The 11948-nt window shown below is 49.5% G+C and overlaps 1 protein-coding gene across 1 annotated transcript in view; it reads left to right on the top strand.

Moving 5' to 3' along the window:
• Positions 1-11948, top strand: part of VSTM2B (V-set and transmembrane domain containing 2B) — a 31294-nt gene that overhangs the window by 4024 nt on the left and 15322 nt on the right. The window lies entirely within an intron of this gene.

Genomic DNA, 11948 nt, shown 5'->3' with positions numbered 1-11948 from the left:
TGCAGCCCCCCCCAGACATCTGGGGCTGGCTTTGGGCAGAGCAGACGCCCCACTCCGGTCGTTTGCATATGCACACTCGTTTCTAATTAAGTTGGGTGCACCCAAAGCGTGTTTTTCGAAGTGCTTGGTGGTGGTGGTGGTGTGTGTGTGTGTGGTGGGAGGGCTTCTCCTGCTGTTTTGCTGTCTTTGCTGTTGGTGGCCTTTCGAAGCAATCACGACTATTTACGAAGGTGCCCTGCCAGGTACCTCCGCGTACACTTGAGGCTGACATGTGAGGAGCCCTCTCTTGTGTTTGGAAAACTGGACCCTGATCTCTGTGCACCTATGCTAGCAGGTGGGGTATTAGCATCGATTGAAAGTGGAGGAGGCAGTTAAACAAGCCCTAGCCGTTTCCGAGCTGCTTGACTAGTTTGACCAGACTGCCCAGGCTGGTGTGGGTCAGCCTGCTGTGTAACCTCTGCCCTCTTGGGCTAAGCACAGGATGGTCCTAGGCACAGGCTTTGCAGCTGCCAGAAACCACTGCTCCAGCTCCCCTTGGGCCACCTTGACTGGAGGGAGGCAAGGGTGGATAGATTAGAGATAGCCCTATTCCATTTACTCCATTGTTAGGAAGATACTCAGAGGTTAAGCCTGCTTTTCTAAGAAGCTGAGAGTGGGGGGAGGGAGCTGGGGAGTTTAGAGAGCAGAAGGTCTGGAAAACAAATGGTTTGCTAGAGCAGGCAGCCCCAACACCTGAGGGCTGATCCGCAGTAGCAGGGGTTTGTGCAGGGTAGAAAGGTCTACTACCCCCATGTGTCCCTCCTCCCAAAGTAGCTCCCATTTCTTACCACACCCCACACCCCCCACACCCCACCCCGCTCAAAGATGAGCCTCAGAGATGGGCCCAGTTCCAATGCTCACTTACAGTAGCTGATTTTAAGCAAGTCACTCTCTCCTTGACTCTCACCTTTCCCTCTGTCTTATTTGGTGCAGAGTCCCTCAGAAAGCATCTCTCCTGGCCTCGTAGCACCGAGAAGCTGGGTTTGAGGACAGTTGCATGTAAAATTTTCCAGATGTGATGAATGGAGCACGTAGTTATTAAGCCTTACAATGGTGGTTCTCAAAGTGTGGTCCTCCTGCCATCAGCATCAGAGCTTGTTAAGGATGCAGGCTTCTGGACTATCTTACTGAATCCTAGGTGACAGACAGGCATAGCTCTGTCTGACTTCCTTGGTCAGTTCTTAAACCCTCAGGCACTTGAGACCTGCCAATCTGCCTTGCACATGGGTTCAGTTCTGTTTCTCACTCAGTTGTTCTCCTGTGCAGGCCTCCTCCGTCAGTCTCATATTTTTTTTAATCTGGAGGCATCAGTCCTCTTGGACTTCACACAGGGACCCATAAGATTGCCTGCCAGACTATGGGGAAAAGTGTGTCAGCTGGGACCTGTAGAAGGCCTTGTGTCAGACAGCCAAGCTCCCAACCTAGCTTGGAATTTATTAACTCCTGAATTAACTGAAGATAGCATTAATTAATTAATTAAGATACCATTAGGTACTAAAGACAAATGCACCCCAAAATGTCAGTAGCTTGACATAATTTAAAGGTATTATTTCTTATTTAACATCAAGTCCTGCCCTGGAGTGGGGGTGTGGTGGCTCTGTTCCATACAGTCATTCAAGGACTCAGGTTGACAAACTCTACTGGCTTCAGCAAGTGGCTTCTAAAGTCACTCTGGGGGTTGATTTATACCCAACAGACAAGGAAGGGAAGCAGCCCTCCTCAACCCAGTTCCCTGAGAAAATGAAGTCCTAATGCCCTAAGGTATACATCCTATCTAACAAGTCAACTTCTTTCCTATGCATGTAGAATAGCCCTAAGTATCATTCTCTGAAAGCCACTCAAAGCATGTTGGTAGAGTTTAATTCTCTCCCAGAAAAGCTGGTATAGTGAATAGCAAGGTGGGTGTTTAAGGACCAAGTCTAGAAGTGGCAAATAATACTTCTGCTCTCATCCATCAGCCAAAACTCAGTCATACAGTCCAACAGAGATGAAGGCATGTTGGAATATGTACTTTTGGCTCAGCAGGTGCTATTAGATGTCTTTTTATCACAGTGAAAGGAGATCATGTATCTTTGGGGGGGTTAACCCTTTTGGTCAAACACACAGTAGGTGTGCCAGAATAACATTTGGTTTAATTCATGCTGGATAGTGAAGAGAAGATCCCAGCAAGTAAATATGTATGTCACATTCTAGAACCCTTCTCTAGGGCTGTCCCCAGACCATGAGTAGAGTGGAAAAGCAGAGAATTTGGAAAGCAGAAACTCAGACATGAGTTGTATCTCCATTATTTACTAGCTATGTGACTTTAAGCAAGTGGGTTAACATCTCTGAGCCATCTGTAAAATGAAGAGGGCAATCTCTACCTCAGAGAGCTTGGTGTAGAAATTGCTGCACACGTACATATGTTGTTATTATTACCACGGCTATTCACTACTCTGGCTGGAGAGGAGGGGGGGAAGGAAATAAAGCGGTTGGCAGTTGGAAGCCAAGTTGTGGAGGGCCTTGAATGCCAAGTGGAACCAACAAGATTGGTTAAAGACTTTGGTCAAGTAAGTGTCATGTGAAAGAGATCTTTGATAGTGAACTTGATAGTGCTCACAAAATGAAGAAGCTCATTTCTTTTTTCTTTCTTTTTTGGGAGAAGTTTTTACTATAGGGCGCATGTGCTCACCAGAAAGAGAGAGAGAGAGACAGAGAGATAAAAAACAAGAAATCACCCCCCAGGAGGGATGGCCACGCCACAATCCCTTCTCCTCTCAGGATCTTGGGCATGCACACACACGTGCCTGGTGTGAGTTTAAGCCACCGGATCCAAACCACAGTCGACTACATGGGAGTCCAGTGACATAACCATTATGCCAACTGTTGGTTCCAATGAAGCTCATTTCTATTCAAATCTCTCTCTTCCCCTGGCCAGAGCCTTCCCTCTGAGCACAACCTAGGCTGATCTGACTGCCTGGCATAGCCAGTCAGATCTTCAGTCTCTTTCTTGGTCACTGTGGGCACTACTCGGGCTGGAGAGGAGGGGGGGAAGGAAATAAAGCGGTTGGCAGTTGGAAGCCAAGTTGTGGAGGGCCTTGAATGCCAAGTGGAACCAACAAGATTGGTTAAAGACTTTGGTCAAGTAAGTGTCATGTGAAAGAGATCTTTGATAGTGAACTTGATAGTGCTCACAAAATGAAGAAGCTCATTTCTTTTTTCTTTCTTTTTTGGGAGAAGTTTTTACTATAGGGCGCATGTGCTCACCAGAAAGAGAGAGAGAGAGACAGAGAGATAAAAAACAAGAAATCACCCCCCAGGAGGGATGGCCACGCCACAATCCCTTCTCCTCTCAGGATCTTGGGCATGCACACACACGTGCCTGGTGTGAGTTTAAGCCACCGGATCCAAACCACAGTCGACTACATGGGAGTCCAGTGACATAACCATTATGCCAACTGTTGGTTCCAATGAAGCTCATTTCTATTCAAATCTCTCTCTTCCCCTGGCCAGAGCCTTCCCTCTGAGCACAACCTAGGCTGATCTGACTGCCTGGCATAGCCAGTCAGATCTTCAGTCTCTTTCTTGGTCACTGTGGGCTGAATAAGAGAATGGAGGTGTCCAGGGATTCTCATTCCTATAGCTGGGAATCCATCCATGAAAGATGGAATGGACAGTGTCCTTTCAGGACCAGTGAGGGCCCTCAGCTTAGCTCAGTTCTGATGGCACAGTGCCAAGGGCCATCCTAGCAGATGAAGCCTTGGGTGCTTGCCAGTAACAGGACAATATGTTCATGCCCAGGCTGGGGGCTCCTCTCTGCCTTCCCGCAGTCTTCTGGGGTAGTGTTCACTGCCATCCGAAAGGTACAGCCAGCTGGGCTTCCTGCAGGGCTAATAGGGCAGTGCCCCTGTGATGAGGACATGGTGGCCTCTAAGGTCTCTGTCACTTTATAACCTTTGCCAGCTCCTGAATAGGCAGAAACTGCAGACAAATCTCAGAATGAACCTCGAGTTGCTCTCCAGCTCTCCTTTAGAGGGTCCAGAATGAGGGCCTTCAGGCAGAAGGTGAGGAAGCCTGTGTCCCCTGCTCGCCAAATGAAGCTCTTAGAAGAGTCACCTTGCTGTGTGCCCCTCTGTGTCCCACTCTGGGCTTGGAGAAGTGATTCAGGTACCTTATTCCACAAACATACCTGAACAGCCTTGATCCCAAGAAGATAACCATACCCGCTAGGGTGTCCTACCAGGTCACAGCCACACAAGGCCACCCAGGCTGTGGGCTGTCAGTGGCAGTGAAGCCTGCAGATCAAGTGTTGGATGGGGGAATTTATAACCTTTCCCTAGGGCTGCATCACTGAGCAGTGCCCTGAGCTTGGCTGTCAACACTGGGTCTGGCTGAGCCTCCTCAGGAGGCAGCAGGCCAACCAATTGCTCAGGTCACAAGCATCATGAGCTGAAGAGGTACTTGAGGCAGGTGACCTCAGGCCTGGCCTCCCAGGCTCACTGTTCTCAGCATGGAGAGGGGGCCAGAAAGGACTGTGGCCACCTACTTAACAGACGAGAGTATGTGTAGAGTGTATCAGTCAGAGTGTTAGAAGCAGATGGTGCATTCAAACAGAGTCACCTAGGGAAATTGATAGAGAAAACATTTAAAGGTGTGAACAAGGTTCCAGGGTCAGGGCAGCCAGCAGAGGAGGACTGCAGATCTCTGAGGGTGACAGCAGTGAGAGCCATTAGTACCTCAAATCCGAAGAAGCAAGGGAAGGGAGCAATTAGCAGCACCTAGGGAGAAGAGCTAGGTGGACAGGGCTGCCTGACAGGAGCAGTGGCTTCAGTGAAGGAAGGCAGCCAACCCACAATGACCCAGCAAGGGCCTCACTCTCCTCTTGCTTTCCATTCTCCTGCTGGGGCCTCCCGTTGGCCAAACTCTCTTGGAAGCCAAGGACAAGAGCACCCAGGAGATGTAGTCTCTGAAGGTCAACCTCCGGGGCTCAGAACACAGTAGGAAATGGTAGGTGGTAGTTGGAGGACTAAAGAGGTTCATCTCAGGCCTGGATCCAGTGGTCACTCGGATATGTGACTTCAACAGTGGTCTCAGCCCACCGTAGACCATCCCTCCCTAAGCAAGCAAGAAAGTCAGAAGAAAGTCTTTATGGTTTTTTTTTTTTTTTAATTAAGTGAGTTACTTTGCTAATGCCAGGAAGGAGAGAAGGGAGATGCTCAGATCTTTATCCTTTAGCCACCACACAGCCAGGCAAGAAAACCCTTCCTGTGCCCTCTGTGAACCCAACACAGCCAAATACATATTTGCTTGCACTAAAAGTTTATGTGTAAAAACGCATTCGTTTCACGTCTCATTTGTCAAGAGACATTTTGGTATTTGTGCTTAAAAATAAACATGGACTGGATTAGCAAAGCGGAGCAGGCACAGGAGGCTGGGCCCCTTCTTAGCTACGTTCGTAAATCTGGCTCCTAATTAATCCGAATGCTGACCCATTTTTTTATGAACACTTTGTTGCGGGTTGCCATTTCTAGAAAAAAAAAGAAAGAGGGGGGAGAAAGAGCAGAATATCTTCCAGACAAATATTTCTAACCGGGAAAGGCGCCGCAGTGAAGCTGAGTGTGGCCTCAAAAGAATACAGTTTACAACTGAATGACTTGTATGTTGGCAAGAGGTTCCCCTCTGTAGGGACCTTGGGATCAGATCCGTGGTGTGTGAAACTCTAATTAGCCTCCGGGCTCTGGCTCCAAGGAGAGGCGCCACGGCCCCCACAGAGAGCTGGCTGGATGTGGCAAACTGTTGCCTGGTGCCCGTATGGAGAACTGACTCTTAATATTTCAATTAATAATGAGAGAAAGACAGTCAAGGCCACGGGTGAGATGGCTTTAGAGAGGCTGTTACTGTTGGGAGCCACCAAGGGGGAGCATCCTTGGGTGTCGCCATGGCAACTGTAAACCATGGCCAGAGGGGGCTATGGGCAAGGTGAGATACTCATTGCATCTCAACCCAGACCCTCGTGGATGACAAAGCTGGCGGAAATGGTACCAGCGTGACCCTGGAGAATCGCAACGCAGCAAAAAGTGTCTCTAACCACACCAGCAGAGCCAGGGGACCTGTGAGTCCTGAGCAAACCAGGAAGGCAACCTGGTCTTCCCAGCACCCCAAACCCATGAATATCCAAACACCGTTGCCTTAACTAAACAATCCACACTTCACTCAAGCTTTGCTGGGACACGAGGATCCTAATTAAATCTGGCACATGGCATCCCAGAGAAGAGGGGTCTCTGAACATCCCCAAAGAGAAAATTAAAGGATTTCATCAAGGGAAAGTGGCTGAGGCTCACAGCTGGGAAGAGATGCCTACATCATCCCTGACAGCAGTGCACATGTGTAATAATTAGTGCACGGCATCCTCTCTCTTATCAGCCAGTCGCTGGGTTCTTGCTAGGGCCCAGCCTTACTTGCCATGAGTGGGAACCAGAGATGGCAATCATGAACCCACACTTAGGGGAGTCAGGGCTCCCAGGTAATTCCAGGATAAAGTCATCTGTGTCAGAGAGAGTCCCCAGTGGGGATAGCCCTGATCTAGCTGAGGCAATCATGGGAGGCTTCCTGTAGGCATCATGTGATTGCAGACTTGCAAGAGGCATCTCCCAGTTTAGGTCAGCCCTGGAAAAGCTTTTCAATGCTTCCACTCCCCTCCCATCCATGCCCCATGGACTGAGAAGGTCACCCCAAAGTAAATGATGTTTATCCACCACTGAGTAGTTAGCTCACTGCACAACATCAGAGAGACCCCAAAATCAGGATACAACAGTTGCCCTTGGAATATAATCCTGATCATGCCTCTTGCTGAGCACTTCTTGTGTGCCCTGCTTATCTCTCACAGAATTCTCTTCTTCCTGCATTTCTCTTGCTTCACTTCACTCCCAGAGGACCCAGATCCCTTCTAGGAGCTAGCCTGAGCCCAGGCCCTTTCCCCAGCTGGAGTGGCAGTCCCCAGGAGAACTGAGAGCCAGCCTTTCCAAATGTCACCTGGAGCCAAACCCACCAAGGAGCTTCTCATTAAATACGCCAGGTGCACATTTTTAAAGCGCCGAATATTAAGGATTCCCCAAGCATCCATGGGGATAAACAAGGTCAAATGCTTTTGTAATATGATATTGATCAGCTCTGTTCTGTGTGGACAGTGGCAAGGGCTTGGCTGTGGTCTACACCCACCCGTGAACCTTATGGGAGACAGTGGTATGGTTTTAAGACATTTTTGTAGCACAGAGTAGGGAGAAAAAAGTATCATCTTTATCCCCCCATGCTTTATTGACTGTAACCAGACAGTCTTGGAAACTCAGATGCAAAGTAGTAAGAAGTTTTCACTTTGTCTTATGTAAAGGCTGCAGGAAAGTTTAAGATGATAAGCAAGCAAGCCCAGCCCCTGTAACTCCCAATTCCTGCCTATTCATTATGAAGGATGACAAACCTCCTTCCCTGGAGTGGCGCTTCTGGGGAAATTAGCCTGCTTGTTGGTGGCTTTGGTGCTCTCAGGGAAGATGTGCTATAAATACCAAGATGGATTACCCAATTTGGTTTCCTCTGGGTTAGGGTTTAGCTGCTGACGAGCAGCGAGCGATGGAGGTAGCTGCAGGAGATGCCAGCCACAGCAGCGGTCTCAGCATCCATCAGAGCTTGAGGCCTGGGCTGTGCTCAGGCGTCTTATCCCACCCATATCCTCCAGGAGATGACCTTTAAGAGAAGGGCCTTACAAAGGTGGAGACCATTTCTGAAAATTACTGGTCGTTCTCTTCCATCATTTCCACGTTCTGAGCTGAGCTATCAAGGCTACTTTGGAGCTGGCCTTCTAGCCTAATGGTTAAGAAAATCATATTCCACATTGCTGATCACTGTTTGAACCCCAGCCTCAGCAGCTTGAAAAATACACCCAGTGAATGTGCTTGCATGCCCAAATTCTGATAGGATGGAGAAATGGGGGTGGGTGGGGGGAAGGAGAGATTGTAGGATGAACAGACCACATTGGGGGACGCTTTCTCCCTCTGTGTGTGTCTCTCTCTCTGTCTCTCTCTGTAAGCACATGTGCCCTATGGCAATTAAAAAGGGGAAAGAAAAATCTACTTTGAGCTGGTTCTGATATTTATGGTTGAAGAGGTTTGGAGGCCTAAATAGGGAGCTAAAATGGACATTTAGAAGCATTTTCCCCACCCATCCCATCTACCTGCCCTCCCATGCCAACGGGCCCTGCTCTGTTCTGCTCAGAAGGATCCAGCTTGCCAAAAGAGCTGTCATGAGGGGCAGATGGCTGAGCATCCCATGAGACTGACGGCCCACAGGGCTCTTTCCCCGAACCCTTGGTGCCTTTAGGAACAAGGCCCAGGGAGTGACCTGGGCAGACCAGCCCTCTCCACAGCTCCTGTTCTGGTGAAGAACCAAAGCATAAATCCAAGGGAGGCCGGTGCAGTTCTAGAGGAAGTTAGTCACCACCATCTCCCACCATTTCATCCTCCTTCCTTGACATTTCAGTCCTTCCTTCCTGTGCAGTTGACTGGCTAGTAGACAAGCCAGAGTTTGAATACCAACAGATTTGCCTTATTTCTGGGCCTTACCGGGCTTGGGCCACCCAGAGCCTGTGAGATGTGCCTTCCTCTTAAGTACCCTTCCTAAGTACCATGTCTCTCATTTCCCAGCTCTGTTGCTGCCCACTCCCAATGTCTGAGTTCTCAGATCTGTTATCCTCTGGATGATACCAGCACCCATGCCACGGGGCAGCTGATGGGATCCGAGATCATCCATAGATGGCAACTTAGCACAGAGCCTGGCACTTTAGAAACACTCCCTAGATGCAGGCTGTTGTTACTCCTGGGAATGGCACTGGCATCTGTGATCACCTAATTAGGCCAGGAAGGTGGACCGAGTGCTCCAATCCGAGACTTCTCTCGGAAGACCTTTCTCCCTCCTGCACACACAGTGAGCATCATGGAGCTAACGGTGCTGGAAGGAAGCTGATGGCGCTTCAGAACAGAAAGTGCCATGAGATTGCAAATGGCTCAGCGCATTGCTATTTTTGTATGTTCTCTCTCAGTGCCATTTCAAGGAGAGAGGATAGAAGGAAATGGGGTTGATGCCACATCTTCATCCTTGGCTGGTTGGGGCTATTTTCTATGAGTCAGGAGCTCTTTGGTGAGCAGGGACAGCTTCATTACGGTTTCTTGTGGCCTACCAGCAAACGAAACCACCACGTTTGCACATGTGCCCCGTGGGCTCCTCGTGGAGGAGCCACTCTGCTGTCCTGCCTGGTCTTGCTTCTTTGTTGTATGGGATGCTGGATGAGGGTTTGAAGGCAATTGTGATGGGTGGAGGTGGGTGGAGCCCATTCCCCAGGCCAGCAAGGAATCAGGGTGTTTCGTTTTGTTTTGTTTTGTTTTTGGAAAGGTTTTTGCTATAGGGCACATGCGCTCATCAGAAAGAAAGATAGAAAGCAAAAAATCACTTCCCGGGGGGATGGCCACACCGCAATCCCTTCTCCTCTATTCTCCTCTCAGGATCTTGGGCATGCACACACACATGTCCAGCGTGAGTTTAAGCCACCAGGTTCGGAACTGAAACTGTGGTTAACTACATGGGAGTCCAGCAACATAACCATTATGCCAACCGCTGGTCCCCAGCAAGGAATCAGGATTCTAAGAGGTTGGCACTTACAGCACTGGACAATTCTATCTCCCTGGAATAAGGCAGGGCAAGGAACAAAGCCCTCTTAACATGTCAAGTAGCCAGTGAGCCTCTGAGCACAGGTTTGAGCTAGAAAGGAAGTGCCTAGAGTTCCCTGCGCTGGGGTTCTTACCACAAGAGAAACGAAGCCACCTGTGTTAGGAACCACAGTGCCCCTCAGGAATGTGTCTTATGAAGTGATGGAGCTCCGGCCACTGTTGTAGGCTCAGGGCATACCTGGGCTTTTCCTCGCCTATTCCCGGTTTTGCTTCTCATGTCTACATCCTGCCCATCTGACCTCACTGTGGCTGCTGTGCCCAGTGATTGCCAATAAAGGTGCTCCTGAGGGATAGTGAGAACAGCATAGGACAAAGACACCATGTCCAGGAGGTGCTGGAGTGTCGTGAGCTGCCTGCAGGAACCGTACCACCTCCTACCCAGCGCCACCCCTCCATAGCCCACTGAGTCTGCCTCCCGCCCAGCACTGAGCACAGAGCCCCTGCAGAAGGAGGCCCACCCCCACAGTAATCGGAGAGCTCCAAAGACAGCCCCTCCCTCTGCTGATTCCTGGCACTCTGCCCATCTGCTCTCCTCTGGAGGAAGTCATGGTTTTCTTTAAGCCAGGAAAGCCCAGCTGCAATGCCAGGCCCCTTATAGCAACTTTTATTACAATTGATTCTCTACAAATACCGCTTGGCCCAGAGGAAGGCTCTTTAATAAACCCCGAAGTGGGGGAACTGACATCACATCATGACTCAGTCTGAGTTGGGGGTGGGGTTCCTGGTCTGGCCCAGATCATCTGAGAGACTCAGCCCCTGCCTCACGGTGGCCAGACCATGCAGAGGGTGCTCTGAGAATGAACTCAGGGCTCAGGTGGGGCACAGAAGGGGCTCAGAAAAGGCAGGACCCTGATGGGCTGGTAGTTGGGAGGAAGGTTTTCTGACTCTGGGGCCGAAGGGGACTCATCTGTCCTGAATACCCAGAAATGCCTTCTAGCTGCCTCGGGGCTTCCAGCATTTTCTTCTCTGTCCCAAAATCAATACCTGGCTGTGTACCCCATCTAGACCAATGTTCTGGAGGGGAGGCTTGATTCTTTCCCATTTCTGTAGCTCCATGTATTGGGCCTGGCACTAGTTCATTCACTTAACAAATGTCCATCGAGCAGGACTGTTTATGTGCAGGAACTGTTCTAGGCACTGATGGCACGATATGAATAAGATTAATGAGGTCCGGGGAGTCTGACAAAGGGAGAGACAGACATTAATCAACCATGCAGCAAGTGGGCATTTGCAGCCTGGGATGATCTGTGAAGGAATATGGGCTATGGGAGCCAAGAACAGGGAGACTTGACCCCGTCAGGGAAGGGTCCCTGAGGAAGTGATGTCTGAACCATAATCCGGAAGGCAATTAGGAGTTGGTTAGGTAAACAGAAAACCTAGAGCTTTCCAGAAAGAGGGAACAGCATGTGCAAAAGTTCTGTGACAGGAGGGAGCCAAGGAAATGCAGAGGCATGAGAGAAGTTACTGTGGCTGGGGCAGAAAAAGGAAGAAGGGGAAGAACAGGGAAACCGAGCTAAGAGTTCAGAGGTCAAACACTGTCAATGGTAAGGCCTGTGAAGGGGAGGGAAGCTCTGGTTTTACCTTAAGGGAAATAGGATAGGAAGAAATGTGGGGCAGGGCAGGATGACTTTGGAAATGGCCACTCACTCTGGCCACATGTGCAGATTGAAAAGGCAAGGATAGATTGAATAGTGAGAGACTAATTTAGAGGCTGTGATCCAGTCCAGAGATAATGGGGCTTAGACTCACTGGCTGGATGGGTGAACAGATGTCTAGATTGGTAGTGAGATAGCTAGGTGGAGAAACAAGTAGCTGGTGGGTAGGTTAAGGGAAGGGTATGTGAATGGATGTAGACCGACGATAGATGGAAGGAAGAATAGATGGGTGGATGGGTGGATAAATGGAAGGCTGAATGAGTCGGGAATAGGTGGAAAGTAAATCACTGATGAATGGGTGGAAACAAGGCTGTATAAATGCCTAGATGAAAGGATGAGGCATGGGTGAAAGGAAGGATGAGTGGATCTGTGGATGGGTATGGGTGGAAACAAGAGTGGATTGGGAATGGGTGGGAAAATAGCTGAAGAATGAGTGGAAAGGAGGATGTGTGAATAGGTGGTTGGATGGGTAGATGGAGAATAGAATGAAAGATGCATAAAT

This window comes from Tupaia chinensis, unplaced genomic scaffold (genome assembly GCF_000334495.1).
Source record: "Tupaia chinensis unplaced genomic scaffold, TupChi_1.0 Scaffold145396_1, whole genome shotgun sequence".
Lineage (NCBI taxonomy): Eukaryota > Metazoa > Chordata > Mammalia > Scandentia > Tupaiidae > Tupaia > Tupaia belangeri.
The sequence above is the reverse complement of the archived record's forward strand: the minus strand, read 5'-3'. Positions and strand labels throughout refer to the sequence as shown.